The sequence below is a fragment of the Oryctolagus cuniculus genome, chromosome 13 (genome assembly GCF_964237555.1).
Source record: "Oryctolagus cuniculus chromosome 13, mOryCun1.1, whole genome shotgun sequence".
In the NCBI taxonomy this organism is placed as follows: Eukaryota; Metazoa; Chordata; class Mammalia; order Lagomorpha; family Leporidae; genus Oryctolagus; species Oryctolagus cuniculus.
Genome location: NC_091444.1, coordinates 77,942,263 through 77,959,586, shown reverse-complemented (window position 1 = coordinate 77,959,586; position 17,324 = coordinate 77,942,263). Strand labels below are relative to the sequence as shown.

The following is a 17,324-nucleotide window of genomic DNA, read 5'->3' as shown; positions in this document are numbered from 1 at the left end:
ACACCTATGGAATTCTACTTCTCAGCCCTCACCCTTCAATACCTCTCAAGCTCTTTGAAAGTCAGAATCACACACAGAGAAGGAGAGGCAGAGAGAGAGAGAGAGAGAGAGAGAGAGAGAGAGTTCTTCCATTCACTGGTTCACTCCCCAGTTGGCTGCAAAGGCTGGAGCTGCACCAATCTGAAGCCAGGAGCCAGGAGCTTCTTCCAGGTCTTCCACGTGGATGCAGGGGCCCAAGGACTTGGGCCATCTTCTACTGTTTTTCCAGGCCATAGCAGAGAAATGGATCGGAAGTGGAGCAGCTGGGACTCGAACCAGCACCCCTATGGGATGCTGGCTCTGCAGACAGCAGCTTTACCCGCTGTGCCACAGTGCTGGCCCCTATAAAGCAACTCTTTCCTTCCTTTAGGCAATAATAGCTTATCTCTTGCATGACTGTACTTCCTACTCCTTTTTTCTTTCTCCTGTCCGAATAGCTTTTAGTACTTCTGTTCCTCCTTGGACACAAGCTTTAGGTGGAGAGAGGGATTTCCAGTTTCCCACTCATTTTTTGTTTAGTCCTATTGGAAAATAAGTGAGCTCAGGACTGTCCCTCTCCACCCAGCAGTTAGACACGCACTTCTCCCTGGGGATCTTTTCGTTGTTCTTTTGCTTGGTGTTTCTCTGTTCCTGCAACTTGATTGTCTTCCACCTGTATTTTCTCAGCACTTAGGGTAGAGCTTAGCCTTCAGACCAATCATCTTGTTTGCCTTCTTTGAACATTCATGAGCCTCCAACTTTCCTTTTTTCTTTTTCTTGTGGTCACCCAAACGATACTCAGAGCATTTATAGTGTAATTCAATATATTCATTTTGTGGCATAGTCACTGCCTTAGAACCACTGGGTGCAGCCTCCCTGGGTAGTGAAGAATTTCCCTTCGGTTCTCAGAAACCCACAAGAGAGATGCTTTCTTATATTACCTCAATTCATTGTGTCACCACCCTCACCTGAAGTTGTCAGAAGTGCTTTGGATCAGATGTGTGGGCGATGTATTTAGACTAGACTGGATTATTTACCCCTGAAAGCAAATCTGAATGATCTCTAAAGACTAGTTTTAGGGCTGCAAGTGACAGAAGGTGAGGCATTTAAGGGGTCTGTCCAAACTCTTCTTTGATGGCAGAGATGGAAGATAAATGTATTGCCTGATCTACTGTTCATAAATCCAGACTATGATAGTCCGTTTGTCAGCAGCTGAACCACATTTTCCTGGCTGAGTTTTAGATTTCGTACCTGGTCCTGGGATAAGTCACAGCACTGGATGGCTACATGATCATCAGATGTTACAGAGAACATGCCCTCTTCAAATCAAATACGGGCCTCAGCGATGGGAACAAGTAAGAGAGAGACTTCTCCCTGAGCTGGTGACCGTGCTGCCTGACAGCAGTCTCAGCCCGCATGTGAGCTTGGTGACAAATACGATGCTGACATTCCCACAGTTCATCCAGGATCACAAACCAGCGTAACCTCAAACCCATCTTCAAAATAGGTCTAGGCAAGGGAGTTTGAGACTTGTGATTGTTCTTCCTGTTTTCCCTTCAAAGCAAATTAACCTTAAAAATAGCATCCTGAGTGACCAAAGGGTAGAAAAATTATCCTGCGAGTGTTTTGAATTATTTGTCGCCTCCAACTTCTTTCGCAACCCAGGGTAGTTCATTAGCAAGGTTATTGGCTTGGGAGTTGACAGCTTAAATGGCAAAACAGGATGTGTCACCAGCAGGGCCCCTGCTTTGCTGCAATCTACTGGAATTCATTGGTCTTGGGGTTTTTTTGTTGGTGGCCATGGGGTTTTTTTTTTTCCCTTTCTTTTTTATTTCAGAGCCTCAAATGGGCAGACACTGAAACTGCTCCTTATTTGCATACAGCTTGGCCCGGGCAAGGGTGAACTGAGGACAAGCAACTCCCTTCTTACTTGGCAAAGGCAGGAAGTCAGATGCAAGAAGCTACTACTTCTCAAGCTGAAATGACTCTTTCCTCTCTCTGTGTCTTTCTCTTGCTCTTTCTCACCCTGAAACAAAGTATAAGTTTAAGTGCAAATAGATTACAAGAACTTGGAAAGAGGAGGAAGGTGAAGGTAGCCAGATCATTCTGGAGCCCACCTGCATTTTTTTCTTGTTGCATTCGAGAAGCTCAGATCATCAGATTGGAAGTGTCAGAGGCGGGTTGCAGCTGGAGGATGGATGGTCGGTGAAAATAAACAAGAGCAAATTCTGAGTGCCCCCTTTTCCATACAGCAGCCTCCTTGGCAGCCACGTGGGGAAATGCAACCTGCATTTCTTTGCCCTTCCACCTGAGAAGTCTCTTATTGGTGAGCAAGAGGTTTGAGCAAAAATGAGCAGACACTGAGAGAAGTGAACATATGAGTTCAAAGCAGCGTGGTCTTGGTCACTGGTTTTCAAGTCTCCCCAATTTTTGTGTGTGGATTTGAATCTCTTTCACAGATCAGCCCATTGCAGCTGGCGGTATCTTCTGTAGCCTTACTGTCCAGCACCTGAGACTCCATATACAATGTGCCCAGAGATGTAAATGGGCCTCTTTTGCTCCAAAGTGGTTGGTAAAATAGCAAACCAGCACTTACCAAAGGAAACTGTATCTCTGTAGTGAGTGCTCTCTGGCCCAGGTTCTTGTCACCTTTCTCTGATAAACCAGAAAATTCTTTACCAACAAGAAGCAACAGGAATACATAATACTGTACATTTATATGTGGCCTTGGTCCAAGGAACAAAATGGCATGAGAAATTATGATACAGTCATAAAAGATATGCTTACAAGCTTCACTTTCATGGGAACCTTTCATCAATTTTATAGCCACCCTGAATTTTTTTCTCCCCACATTAGAGTGCAACGAACCTTGGATTCTGGTAAGGGTGTCTTCCCATATGTTTTTCCAGATCTGTGGTAACTAACAGAGCACCTAAAATGTAATATATTGGAATGAAATGGACCTTTTGAGATTCGATGGTTGTTTACAGTCCTTGTCTCTACCATTTGAGGAACAATGGTTTCTTCTTCATGTTGTTTGTTGAGCTCTTTACTTAGTGTAGGGTTAATCTTCTGAGTATAAAGTAAACTGAAAATAGATCTTTGTAAAAAATTAGGAATGGGAATAGGAGGAGGAGGAGGAAGGATGGGAGCATGGGCGGGAGGTATTGAAAACTTCCCAAAGCTATATATAGGAAATACATGGGGGCCCAGTGCTGTGGCGCAGTGGGTTAAAGTCCTGGCCTGAAGCACCAGCATCCTATATGGGCACCGGTTCTAGTCCCAGCTGCTCCTCTTCCGATCCAGCTCTCTGCTATGGCCTGGCCTGGGATAGCAGTAGAAGATGGCCCAAGTCCTTGGGCCCCTGCACCCACGTGGGAGACTGTCACTCCCCCACTTCACAGAGGAACAGCACTAGACCCTGCGCTGTTCTTTTGTCTGCTCGGCCCTTCCCGGGTTAGCTGCCGGTCCCCCACTTGCGGAGGAACGACGCCATCCCGGGTTAGCTGCCGGCCCCTCCACCTCCATGGAGGGGCGGCCCCCCCTGCCACTTTCCCCGCTTCCGCGGAGGAGCGGCACACCGCCGGCCAGCTCTCGGGGGCTGCTCAGATGTTCCTCAGGTGTTCCTTCAATGTTCTTGGTGCATGTTGTCTCTCTCCTCCTTTATAGTCCTCTTCCACCAATCCCAACTCTGCTACCCACATGCCGAGCATGCTGCTCTCCTCCAATTAGGAGCAGGATCAGCTCCTGCAGCTTATCAAACTGATGAGGCAGCTGCGTAGAGGTTGTTTGCTCCCTCAGCGCCATATTGTGGGAGAGCAGATGCATAGAATAAGTCTTTTTTTTTTTTTTTTTTGACAGGCAGAGTGGACAGTGAGAGAGAGAGACAGAGAGAAAGGTCTTCCTTTGCCGTTGGTTCACCCTCCAATGGCCACCATGGCCGGCGCACCGCGCTGATCCGATGGCAGGAGCCAGGAGCTTCTCCTGGTCTCCCATGGGGTGCAGGGCCCAAGCACCTGGGCCATCCTCCACTGCACTCCCGGGCCACAGCAGAGAGCTGGCCTGGAAGAGGGGCAACCGGGACAGAATCCGGCGCCCCGACCGGGACTAGAACCCAGTGTGCCGGCGCCGCTAGGCGGAGGATTAGCCTAGTGAGCCGTGGCGCCGGCCTCATAGAATAAGTCTTAATTCCAGTAACTTAGTCTAGTCTCAGTTGCTCCCCACAGGAGACCTTGAAGAAGCTCCTGGCTCCTGGCTTCCGATCAGCACAGCTCCAGCCATTGTGGCTATCTGGGAAGTGAACCAGCAGATGGAAGACCTCTCTCTCTGTCTCTACCTCTCTCTGTAACTCTGTCTTTCAAACAAATAAAATAATTCTAAAAAATAAAAAGGAAATATATGAAATTTGCATACCTTAAATAAAATTCTTTAAAAAAAAATCTTCCCAGACCTGTGAAGATCTCCGAATTATTGCCTTGGTGGTTTCACGGGGCCCTGGCTTTCTCTCATATAACCAAAGAATCACAGTTTCTATCACTATTTCATCACAGTTTTCCTGTCCAAATCTTATGAATATTTTTATCTCATAGCAAAGCACGATCTATATTTTAACAAAACAGTCAGTATTTTATCACCTGAAAAAGCTAGCCCCTCACTCCCTCAACTAGCCAAATGTTCCATCCCAAATATTAATTGGCAGTGCAAGCACTGTATGTCAAGCATATAATTCAAACTTATACCTCTGAGAAATGAAAATTGCTACAAATTATGGAATTTTGAGATGGCTTTGAAAGTCAACAACAGACTACAACCCTTGAAGAGTCAAGAGTGCATGCTAACCCAAGTAGTAGAATGGATTTGTGACTGGATATCTGAAAAAGGACTGTCCTCCAAGAGAGAGTTACATGGCTTTCTTCTATGCGGTGACAGTATCTGGGGAAGACATGACCTGAAAGATGTGAACAGTAGACGTGCTAGAATAATCTGTAACCCAAGAGGATTTCATTTCTACGGGCTATGGTGATATACAAGGACTCTTCAAAGAAATCTTGGAAAAGGAGTATTATGAAAAAATTGCATAGGTTGCAAGTGTTTTTGCACTAAAAATCTTATCTTTTTTTTTTTTTTTTTTTGACAGAGTGGACAGTGAGAGGGAGAGACAGAGAGAAAGGTCTTCCTTTTGCCGTTGGTTCACCCTCCAATGGCCACCGCGGCCAGCGCGCTGGGGCCGGCGCACCGCGCTGATCCGATGGCAGGAGCCAGGAGCCAGGTGCTTTTCCTGGTCTCCCATGGGGTGCAGGGCCCAAGCACCTGGGCCATCCTCCACTGCACTCCCAGGCCACAGCAGAGAGCTGGCCTGGAAGAGGGGCAACCGGGACAGAATCCGGCACCCCAGCCGGGACTAGAACCCGGTGTGCCGGTGCCGCTAGGCGGAGGATTAGCCTAGTGAGCCGCGGCGCCGGCCCTAAAAATCTTATCTTCTAATTGCATCTTTCCTTGAACTTTTTTAAGTACTCTTGTATGTTTAATTAGTCTTAACTATTATAATGATTTCCTGTTATTCATTTTTTTAAAAGGTTAATTTATTTGAAAGGCAACAACAGAGACACACACAGGGGGAGAGAGAGGGAGAGAGAAATCTTCCACCTGATACTCAGGTACAACCTACTCATCTCTATATTTTAATGGAGATTCCATTCATAATTGTTTTCTTACTGTCCTTGGTCATATTCTTCCCCTCCACAATTCACTTCTGTTAAGATTTGGGAAACTAACACTCAGAGAAGACATAGCTTATAGTCGAGACTATTTGCTGTTTGGTTATTAGTTCATTGTTTTGCCTGCTACCATCAAAACCCCTTATGATACTAGGTGGATTTTTTTTAAGATTTATTTATTTATTTGAAAGTCAGAGTTACGCAGAGAGAAGGAGAGGCAGAGAGAGAGAGAGAGGAGAGAGAGAGAAGTCTTCCATCCACTGGTTCACTCCCCAATTGGCTGCAAAGGCTGGAGCTGCACCGATCCAAAGCCAGGAGCCAGGAGCTTCCTCCAGGTCTTCCCTTGCAGATGCGGGGACCCAAGGGCTTGGGCCATCTTCCACTGCTTTCCCAGGCCACAGCAGAGAGCTGGATTGGAAGTGGAGCAGCTGGGACTCCAGCCAGCACCCATATGGGATGCCGGCACTGCAGGCAGCAACCTTACCCACCACAGCGCCAGCCCTGATACTAGTTTAAAATACTGATACTAGTTTAAAATAAGAGTTAAAGAGATTACTATAAAAATAAAAATACATTTAAATTCATAAAGCCTTCATATTTCAAGGCTTCTCTGTATCACTTCTCTTAGCCATCATGGATTTGATAGCGTTGTTTTGCTAAGACACGGTGCTTGACACTCAGTGCTCCTCAGGCCCCAACTCTGTGTCCTGTTGCTTAAACTGCTGATGATCTGCATTGCATTTTGGAACAGGGAGAATTGGGTCTATGTGACTTACAGGCATTTCTGGGCTTCAGAATCTGCAGTGACCTTGATTTCCATGCTTTTTTTTAAATATCGAAGCACCAGCGACTCTTTCAAGTGCTTATGCTTCTGTTTAAACAGGAAAGCAAGATAATGCACTGGAATTTACGGTTCACCTATCAGATCTGGTATAGGCTTGCCTCATTTTGGAGGCTGCATTTTTTCTTCACTGGTCTACACCCTCTGGTTGTGCAATCTCAGCTATTTCTGTGGTTTCAATTATACCTCCATTCTGTCATCACCTGACTCCTCCATGGTATGTCCTTCTGGTCTCTAGACCTAACACCTACTTGACAACTGCTCTTGTATCTTTCATAGTCATCCCGAAGGAGCTGTGTCTCTAACCTGAACATTTGATCTTCTCCACCTGCATGCCTCCCTCCCACCTCCAAAAATGTTCTGCCTCTGTTTGCCAGTACAGTCAGCCGTGGTTTTATTCTCTTATTCTTCATGCAAGAACAGGAAGAAGTCACTACTGGCACTTCATGTTCCATGTCTCTTACAGTACTCTCCATCCAGGCCATCACCAAGCCCAGTGAAACTGCCTCGGCAATTAATGGAGATCTCCTTCATTTCTATTCGCCTGCACTGCTCCATCCTACTCCAACACACTCTGGTCTCTCACCAGGGCTATGGCCACAGCCTGGGGTCGGTCTCCCCACAGCTTTCTTCCCCTCCCATACCCATTCACTACCACACATCAACGATTACAAACTTCTAATTCTATTCTAACAAAATAAACATAGCATAAAATTTATTATTTTAGTTGTTGTCTTAAAAGTTTTTTTTTGACAGGCAGAGATAGAGAGAGAGAGACAGAGAGAAAGATCTTCCTTTCTGTTGGTTCACCCCCCAAATAGCCACCATGCCCGGCGCGCTGTGGCTGGTGCTGCACCAATCTGAAGCCAGGAGCCAGGTGCTTCCTCCTGGTCTCCCATACAGGTGCAGGGCCCAAGCACTTGGGCCATCCTCCACTGCCTTCCTGGGCCACAGCAGAGAGCCGGACTGGAAGAGGAGCAACCGGGACAGAATCCAGTGCCCCAACCGGGACTAGAACCTGGGGTGCCGGTGCCACAGGCAGAGAATTAGCAAAGTGAGCCGCAGCGCCGGCCTGTCTTAAAAGATTTATTTTATTTATTTGAAAGGCTTAGTGATAGAGGAAGAAACAGAGAGAGAGAGAATCTTCCATTCACTGGTTCACTCCCCAAATGGCCACAGTGGCCAGGGCTCAAGCAGGCCAAAGCCAGAAGTCTAGGACTCCATCCTGATCTCCCAGGTGGGTGGCAGGGGCTCAAGTACTTGGGCCATCATATGCTACCTTCCTAGGCACATCAGCAGGGAGTTGGATCAGAAGTGGAGCAGCCGGGACTCAAACTAGCACTCCAATATTGGATGCAGACGTCACAGGTGGCAGTTTAACCCACTGTGCCACATGCCATTTCTAAGCGTACAGTTCAGTGGTGTCAAATGTATTCATATTATTTTATAACCACCACTACCATACAACTCCAAAATCTTTTATCTTGCAAAACTGAAGCTCTGTACCCCTTAAACAATAACTTCCCATTCCATTCCCCTCAGCCCCTAGAAATCACAGTTGTACTTTCTGTTTCTATGAATGTAACCTCTGTAGGTACATCACATACATGGAATTACAGAATATTTGTTCTTTTATGCCAAGCTTATTTCACTTACTATAAGGTCCTCAAGGTACATCCATGTTGTTGCCTGTATTGGAATTTTCCTTCCTTTTTAAAGTTGAACAATATGCCATTGTATGAATGCACCAAATTTTGTTATCATTCACCTGCCAATGGATACATGAACTGCTTCCATCTTTTGACTATTGTGAGTAATGCTACCAGGAACAGAGGTCTGTAAATATGCTTTAAGTTCCTACATTCAACTCTTGAGGGCTTATTTCCAGTAGTAAAGCTCCTGGATCACATGGTAATTCCGTGTTTAATTTTTCGAGAACCCATAACAAAGCTTTTAAAAATATTGAATGGATAATGAATGCAAAGACAAAGTGAAAGAGAGAGAAATCTTTCAAATGCTGGTTCACCTCCCAAATGTCTGAAACATCTGGGGCTGGGCCAGGCCAAAGCCAGGAGCCCAGGTCTCCCAGGTGGGTGGTAGGGACTCAGGTACCTGAGCCATCATCTGCTGCCTTCTTCGGTGCCTTAACAAGAAGCTGGATCAGAAGCAATACAGCAGGGACTTAAACCAGCACTGTGGTATGGGATGCAAGTGTTCAAAGCATAGGGTTATTGGCCGGCGCTGCAGCTCACTAGGCTAATCCTCCACCTTGCGGTGCCAGCACACCGGGTTCTAGTCCCGGTCGGGGCACCGGATTCTGTCCCGGTTGCCCCTCTTCCAGTCCAGCTCTCTGCTGTGGCCAGGGAGTGCAGTGGAGGATGGCCCAAGTGCTTGGGCCCTGCACCCCATGGGAGACCAGGAGGAAGCACCTGGCTCCTGCCATCGGATCAGTGCAGTGTGCCGGCCACGGCGGCCAGTGGAGGGTGAACCAACGGCAAAAGGAAGACCTTTCTCTCTGTCTCTCTCTCTCACTGTCCACTCTGCCTGTCAAAAAAAAAAAAAAGCATAGGGTTATCTTGCTGGCCCCCCATAAAGCACGACTCAGATCACATCTTTCCTCTTCTTAAAGCCTTTCACTGACTCCACTGCACCAGGTCAGCAGATCAACAGGTGTTGAAGTTCTGCCTGACCCAGCCTGAATATTCTGGCCTTCCCCCATTTCATTCTCCCCCTTCCTCACCTCTTTCCAGCTTCACAGGCCTTCTTGCCATTGCTCTAACCTCAAAGTTTGGTCTGGCCTCACCACCTTCACAGAAACGTCACTTCCCCCAGAACTTTCTTTCCATTACTCTGCCACTCTTCCAGATCTCAGTTTAAAAAGCACATTCTTAGGAAAGTCTGGCTTTCCACCTCCCCACTCTAATTCTGATGTCCCCATGGAACCTTATCTCCAAGCTGAGTGATGTAGGCCCACGTGGGCATCACCCTCCCATTAAGCATGTGGTTGACTGAACAGAGAGCCTTGCTGTGTTATGGGTCACAGGTGTGCTTCTTGCTGTTGTTTTGAAGCCGGGCTAATGCTTATCAGATGGTAGCAAGACAGTGCTTGTCTTCATGAAATAACGCCTGAGCATTTGTGTTTATGCACTGTTTACCTGTCACACTGTCTTCCACAAACCCACTGTCTTACACTGAACTGGTATAACTTAAGCGTATCACATAGAATGTCATTCATTTAATATAAGTCATTGTTCACAAGCCTGCTGCTATCACCAGACTTAACACTAGTTGCAGGTAGGGACCATATGTCATCCATATGGATCTCACCTGTTGTTACACAGTCCAGAGCCACACCATTAGCAGGCATGTTTTTAAAAGTTGGCTGGAATTATTGGGAGGCTTGGTTTGCATACATCTCTCAAAGCGTCGTAGTTTGTGAACATTCTGGTTCTAAAAATGGTTGCAGATCAACTTGGTTTCTCAAATGTTAGTTGTGTCAAACATTTTAAATTGCTACCTCTGGCCATATTGCAATTAAAGAAAACATGGGTGTATCAGTTTTGCCAATGAGTGGTTTAAATTATCATATTTCTCTCCACAGCTGGGAATAGTTTATCAGCATTCAGACTGTATAAATGCTTATATGTGTGTATTTATGAATGTCCATCAGAACTACCACTTGTTGAGTTCTTATATTTTACAAACCCAGAGTGCTGGTCTCTTATGCAAGTGAGTATATATATATATATATATATATATAATTTAACTCTTCATGCAATTCTGTAATATAATTGTTTTTAGCCCAGATTTTGAAAGGAAACGATTTTCAGAAATATTGAATACCCCCTCCAGCATTTACAAAAAGTAAGTGATAGCACCAGGATTTGAACTCTGGTCCATCTGACTTCCAAGCCTAGGCTCTTGGTTATGTCTCATGGATTATTAGTTGGCTTTATCTTCACCAAAATCCTGGCTATTCACATCTTTAACATGTTTTCCATAAGAGAACAAGCAACCACATCCTTTGAATCAGTCCTACTTTGGAAGCTGAGGAGGCCTGTCTGCAGACTGAGGTTATGGTTTAAGGAAAACATCTGGTGATTTCACAGTCAGCACCGGGTAGGTCTTACTGCAATAAGAAACACCCTCGGGGCCGGCGCTGTGGTGCAGTGGGTTAAAAGCCCTGGCCTGAAGTGCCGGCATCCCATATGGGTGCTGGTTCTAGTCCCAACTGCTCCTCTTCTGACCCAGCTTTCTGTTGTGGCCTGGGAAAGCAATAGAAGATGTCCCAGGTCTTTGGGCCCCTGCACCCACGTGGGAGACCCAGAAGAAGCTCCTGGCTCCTGGCTTCGGATTGGCACAGCTCCAGCCATTTCGGCCATCTGGGGAGTGAGCCAGTGGATGGAAGACCTCTCTCTCCATCTCTGCCTCTCTCTGTAACTCTGTCTTTCAAATAAAATAAATCTGTTTTAAAAAATCCTCAAAATCTCAAAGACCCACGACAATAAACAGTTTATTTCTAGCTCACTCCTGTGTCAATTGCAGGCCAGTAAAAGCTCCACCCCATATATGATCAGAAATGAGTTGCAGCTCTACCCACAATGTTGTTGCCCTGAAGACAGAAAAGTTGACATGGTGAAAACCCACAGTGATTTTGTTGGCCAAAGCAAGTAGCAGCTATCATGTTAAATAATATTATAGTCTGTCATAGAATTCTTTTCCACTCTGGAAGAAACAGATTATTCTAACCTAGTAGGAACATTTTTATTCTTTATTCCATAAGTCCACAGTGCCATCCTTTTCCAGCCAGAACACCATGAAAACTACTTTTATTTTTATTTGAAAAGACAACAGTTACTCTAAGAACTTAAAACTCAGAACATGCACCTTTTTAAAAGCAATTATTTTTAAGATAAAGAGGAAGAATGGCAGAGATCTCCCATCTGCTGGTTCATTACACAAACATTCCCAACATCCAGGATTGGGCCGGACCAAAGCCAGGTGCTGGGAACTCAAACCAGGTTTTCCATGTGACTAACAAGGACTCAATTAACTGAGCTGTCACCACTGTTCCTAGTGTATACATATTATCAGAAAACTCGAATCAGAAGTGGAGACAACTCAAATCTAGGCACTCCAATATATGATGCAGGCATACACAGGATCTTAACTGCTGTGCCAAAATCAGGGTGTTCACTCCTGCATGTTTTTTAAGTATATGAAAGGGAGGGTCTTTGAAGAAACACATCCATGTGAATTTACTGAAACTAGTTTTCTAAGACATAATACAGACTCTTCTATTTATACATTATATATTGAGTCGCAGTCCCCAATGCAAAGATTAGAAATATTTTCTTCTATTTCAAAGTTTATTTATTTTTATTCATTTGAGAGGCAGACTGACAGAGAGGGAGAGAGAAAGAGAGAGATCGATCTTCCATCTCCTAATTCACTCCCCAAATGCCTCCAACAGTTGGGGCAAGGACAAGCCAAAGCCAGGAGCCAGGAACTCTATCCAGTTCTCCCATATGGATGGCAGGGACCCACACACTTGAGCCATCATCTGCTGGATCAGAAGTGGAGGTAGGACTCCATTCCACACACTCCCATGTGAGATGCAGATGTTGCAAGTGGATGCTTAACCTGCCATGTCAAATACTCAGCCCTAGAAATATTTTTTACCACTAAATTTTGACATATCTTCACTCAAGTTCTCTGATTCAACATTTGGAGAGCTTTTTCTTCATTGCTTCTTAGTGCTTAGTATCAGTCTTTGGAGTTGTTATGGTAACAGGGCTGTCTCATCTTTGTTCTTAAACCATTTGGTGATGACTCAGCGTCTTCTTCAGTTGCCAGTAGTTTCCTCTATGATTTGTCTATGAGCATCACTCAGTTTTCCTGCCATCCACTCTACTCTGCTTATTTGAAGGCCTCACAATTTTATCATGTGGAACTCACAAATCATTATTACTGTCACTATGATAGCAGCCAAACAGGCCATAGCTAGACCCTATGCCAATATTGAAAGTACAGTGGTGGGGCCGGCACTGTGGCATAGCAGGTTATGGGCCGGCGCCGTGGCTCACTTGGCTAATCTTCCATCCATGGCACTGGAACCCTGGGTTCTAGTCCCGGTTGCTGCTCTTCCAGTCCAGCTCTCTGCTGTGGCCCAGGAGGGCAGCAGAGGATGGCCCAAGTGCTTGGGTCCCTGCACCCGCACAGAGGACCGGGAGGAAGTACCCGGCTCCTGGCTTCGGATCGATGCAGTGCCAGCCATAGCAGCCATTAGGGGAGTGAACCAATGGAAGGAAGACCTTTCTGTCTGTCTCTCTCTCTCTCTCTCACTCTCTATAAGTCTCTCTGTGTCTCTCTTTCTCACTGTCTAACTCTGCCTGGCAAAAAAAAAAAAAAAAAAAACCAGCCTGCAGTACCAGCATCCCATATTGGTGCCAGTTCAAGTCCCAGCTGTTCCACTTCCAATCCAGCTCTCTGCTATGGCCTGGGAAAGCAGTAGAAGATGGCCCAAGTCCTTGGGCTCCTGCACCTGTGTGGGAGACCTGAAAGAAGCTCCTGGCTCCTAGCTTCAGATCAGCCCAGCTCTGGCCATGGTGACCATTTGGGGAGTGAACTAGCAGATGGAAGAACTCTCCCCCCGCCCCCATAACTCACCCTTTCAAATAACAAATAAAGAAATCTTTAAAAAAAAAAATGTACACCAGCAGCTGCCATTGCCAGTTTGGAGCAGAGATCAAGAATTTCCATTAGTAGCCTGACCGGCCCATCAAGCAGGAGGAATGATTACAGCATCACTCATGTCAGGGCTTAGGTAAAATAAGTGAAATTCCTGTTTACCCTGTTTGACAGCTGATAGCTGGATGTGCATCCCAAATCTACCAGAGACTACCTTGGGCAAGTTATTTACCACCCTCTCCTTCAGTTTCTACATCCAAAGAAAAGGGCATGATCATAACAGCTACTTCTTACAGTGTTCAGAATTTGAACAGATTCTGGATAATTCAATTGGGAGACCGTGCGACTTTTAACAGTGGAAGTGCCACCAGAGCAGGGCCTTTGTTTTTGCTTGCTGAATCCCAGGACCACAGCAGTGCTTGGCCAGGATCTGTTGAAGGAAAGTGTGAATAAACATGAGATCTAGACCAGCACTGTGGCTCACTTGGCTAATCCTCCACCTGCTGCACCAGGACCCCAGGTTCTAGTCCCAGTTGGGGCGCTGGATTCTGTCCCGGTTGCTCCTCTTCCAGTCCAGCTCTCTGCTGTGGTCTGGGAAGGCAGTGGAGGATGGCCCAAGTGCTTGGGCCCTGAGCCAGCATGGGAGACCAGGAGGGGGCACCTGGCTCCTGGCTTTGGATCCGCAAAGCACACCGGCCATAGCACGCCTGCCATGGCGGCCATTTGGGGGGTGAACCAATGGAAAAGGAAGACCTTTCTCTCTGTCTCTCTCTCTCTCACTGTCTAACTCTGCCTGTAAAAAAAATAATAATAAAAAAATAAAAAAAAAAAAACATGAGATCTAGGGCTCAAGTATGTAGCTAGGTACTGACTCTTTTCTTCCTGGTTAAATGGTATGAGGGCAGGGACTATGCCCATCCGGATTACTCTATGTTCCCTGCACTTATCCCTATGCCTAGCATCAAGGGACTCTACATAAATATTTGCCAAATGAATGAGTTAACAAAGATAATATGCACAGTGCATTTCCTTGTACATAACAAGTATATGACAACTGTAAATTATATATGCTCTAGGGGCTATGGATGACATAGTAGCCGACTTGGGACCATATTAACCTACTTGGGAACTAATTTTCCATATATGTGAATATTACAGATTTCTTTATATGTCTTGTCCCCTATCCTGCATTCATCTGCAATTGCCTGATTATATGCTACAGCTAGACTGATTTTTTTGTCCATTGGCTGCTCAGATAGAATTTGTAACTGGACTGTCCAGTATGGTAGCTGCTGGCTACCATGCAGCTACTTCAATTTAAGTAAACTCACTATTGACAATATTTTAAGATTCCATCCTCAATTGCTCTAGCCACATTTCAAATGCTCAGTAGCCTTGTTGTTAGGGATTACTATTTTGGGGAGTGCCATTAAAGATGAACATTTCAGTAATATACTATATATTTGCTTTTCTGAAAAATGTCACACTATCCCTTCACCATTTCTTTTTTTTTAATTTTTATTTATTTATTTATTTGACAGGTAGAGTTGTAGACAGTGAGAGAGAGACAGAGAGAAAGGTCTCCCTTCTGTTGGTTCACTCCCCAAATGGCTGCTACAGCCAGCGCTGCGCCAATCCAAAGCCAGGAGCAGGTGGAGGATTAACCAAGTGAGCCACAGCACCGGCCCCTCCTTCACCATTTCTTAAGCCTACAAGCCCAAGATGTTTCACAAGTGTCTCAAGATATATTGGAAACTCATGCGTTAATGTCAGTGGGCCACGGGTGCCCAAATATTTGGGTATGTCTGTAGGCCATGGATGCAAAAATTAGTTTGAGTGTATCTGTGAGGGACTTCCTGGGTGAGATGAACATTTGAAGTGGTAGACTGAGTAAAATAGATTGCTTGTCCTAATGTAAGTGGGCCTCATGTAATCAGTGAAAGACTGAGTAAAGGAGAATTTGTTTGTCTCTTGTCCAGATTGTCTTCAATTTGGCACGTTGGTCTTTACCAATGATAGAACTCAGACTCAGACTGGAGCTTATGCCATTGGCTCTCCTGCATCTCCAGCTTGCTAACTTCAGGTTTGGGTTTCTCAGCCTCCATAACGACACCCCAATTTCTCTCTCTCTCCCTCTGTCTCTCTTTCATCCTCCACCTCCCCCCCCCCTTTACTCTCCATTTATGTATAATCTCTATTTTATAAGATCTAGTAATTTTTTCTTTGAAAGGCAGAGTTACAGAGAGAGAGAGAGAGAGAGATCTTCCATCTGGTGTTTCACTCCCCAAACTGCCACAATGTCTGGAGCTGGGCCAAACCAAATCCAGGAGCCAGGAGCATCTTCTGCGTCTCCCAGATGGGTGCAAGGGCCCAAGCACTTGGGCCATCCTCCACTGCTTTTCCTGGGCACATTAGCAGGGAGCTGGCTCAGAAGTGGAGCAGTAGAGAATTGAACTGGTGCCCATATGGGATACCGGCACTGCAAGCAGCAGCTTAACCCTCTGAGCCACAGTACTGGCCCCATGTATAACCTCATACAAGTACTATTTTTCCTGAGAAACCCTGACAAACACAAACTGATAGAAAATTTGCCTTCTATACAAATGGGAAAGCTATGGTTGAACAAAGTAAGACTTTCTTTGGGTCATACCACAAACGAAGTATCTGGACTCCAGACTCTGGTTTCCCAGACCAGACTGAGCCATCCACAGGGCAGAAGGCTTGCTGTACTTCTTAAAATTGGCCAGTACCAGTTTCAACCCCAAACCCAGGATGACATGGACCAGTCAGGCTTCATTGCCTGTGGTTGTGTCCATCAACCAGGCTGCATGGATCTAACATAGGCCTGATCTCTCACCAAGTTCAGGGAAGGGAGTTCTGCCTTCCAATCAACTGCAGCACTCAGGAGACACTGCATGCTCAGGCAGTCGGGAACTTGGTAAGGAATTTGCAAGGACAAGGTCAGAGAGCAGTCTCCATTGGTTCTCTTTGGGCCGGTTGAAATAGTATTGACCATAATTAAAACAAAACTGAAAAGAGCCAAATAAAACACAGAGAAGCCAAACTTTTCATTTCTTAAACCCAATGATCTGTTTTTCAACCAAGGACCCCATAGAGGTTAAGAAAATCATTTCTGTCACCAGCGGTGACTCTGCTCAACTTTCTGCTTCAGGGAGGGTCCTTAATTTAAACAGAGCTGCATGGCAAATCACTCACCTGCTCCCCCCAAGCCGGTTCTACGTGAAGCTAGCCTTGGGCTTCTCTGTGGGAACGCTTAATGACTGTTGTGTTAGAGGCGGAAGTCCTCTTCATATTTCTTTTTTTAAAAAAAATATTTATTTATTTGGGAGGTAGAGTTACAGACAGTGAGAGGGAGAGACAGAGAGAAGATTTTTCCCTCCACTGGTTCACTCCCAAATGGCCACAACAGGCGGAGCTGCACCGATCCAAAGCCAGGAGCCAGGTGCTTCTTCATGGTCTCCAATGCAGGTGCAGGGGCCCAAGCACTTGGGCCATCCTCCACTGCTTTCCCAGGCCATAGCAGAGAGCTGTATTGGAAGAGGAGCAGTCAGGACTAGAACCAGCACCCATATGGGATGCCGGCACCCCAGGCAGAGGATTAACCCACTGTGCCACGGCGCCGGCCCCAGTCCTCTTAATATTTCTAACATAGTCTGAGTTTGCCTCAGCCATTGATGGAGGAGGAGTAGGAAGCAAATGTACCCGTCTCTTTGTCGTCTTTGGCTGTGTAGACTACCAACCTGTGTCTTCCTCCCATCCTGGGGCCATTTCTTCAATTTTGTATTTAACATCTATCTTGGTCCATCCAGGTTGCTACAACAAAAGTACCAGTGACTGAGTGATTAAACAACATTTCTTTATCACCACTATGTAGGCTTGGAAGCCCAAAAAACCCAAAAGTTCAAGGCACGACCAGTTCTGGAGCCTGCTGAGCCCTCTTCCCAGTTTACAGAAGGTCTCCTTCTTGCTGTCCTCACAGGGAAGCAGAGATCAATCATCTCACTTATGTCTCTCCCTATAAGGACACCAATGCACCA

General features: G+C 45.8%; 1 long non-coding RNA gene across 6 annotated transcripts in view; it reads left to right on the top strand.

Moving 5' to 3' along the window:
• Positions 1-17,324, top strand: part of LOC127487868 (uncharacterized) — a 154,277-nt gene that overhangs the window by 99,547 nt on the left and 37,406 nt on the right. For 5 of the 6 annotated variants that reach the window (XR_011381599.1, XR_011381597.1, XR_011381598.1 and 2 more), the window contains one exon: positions 1-17,324. This exon is cut by the window's left edge; it is cut by the window's right edge and continues 12,627 nt beyond it. The exons of the other annotated variant lie outside the window; for it this stretch is intronic. This is a non-coding gene — a long non-coding RNA (uncharacterized lncRNA). 6 annotated transcript variants of the gene reach the window in all.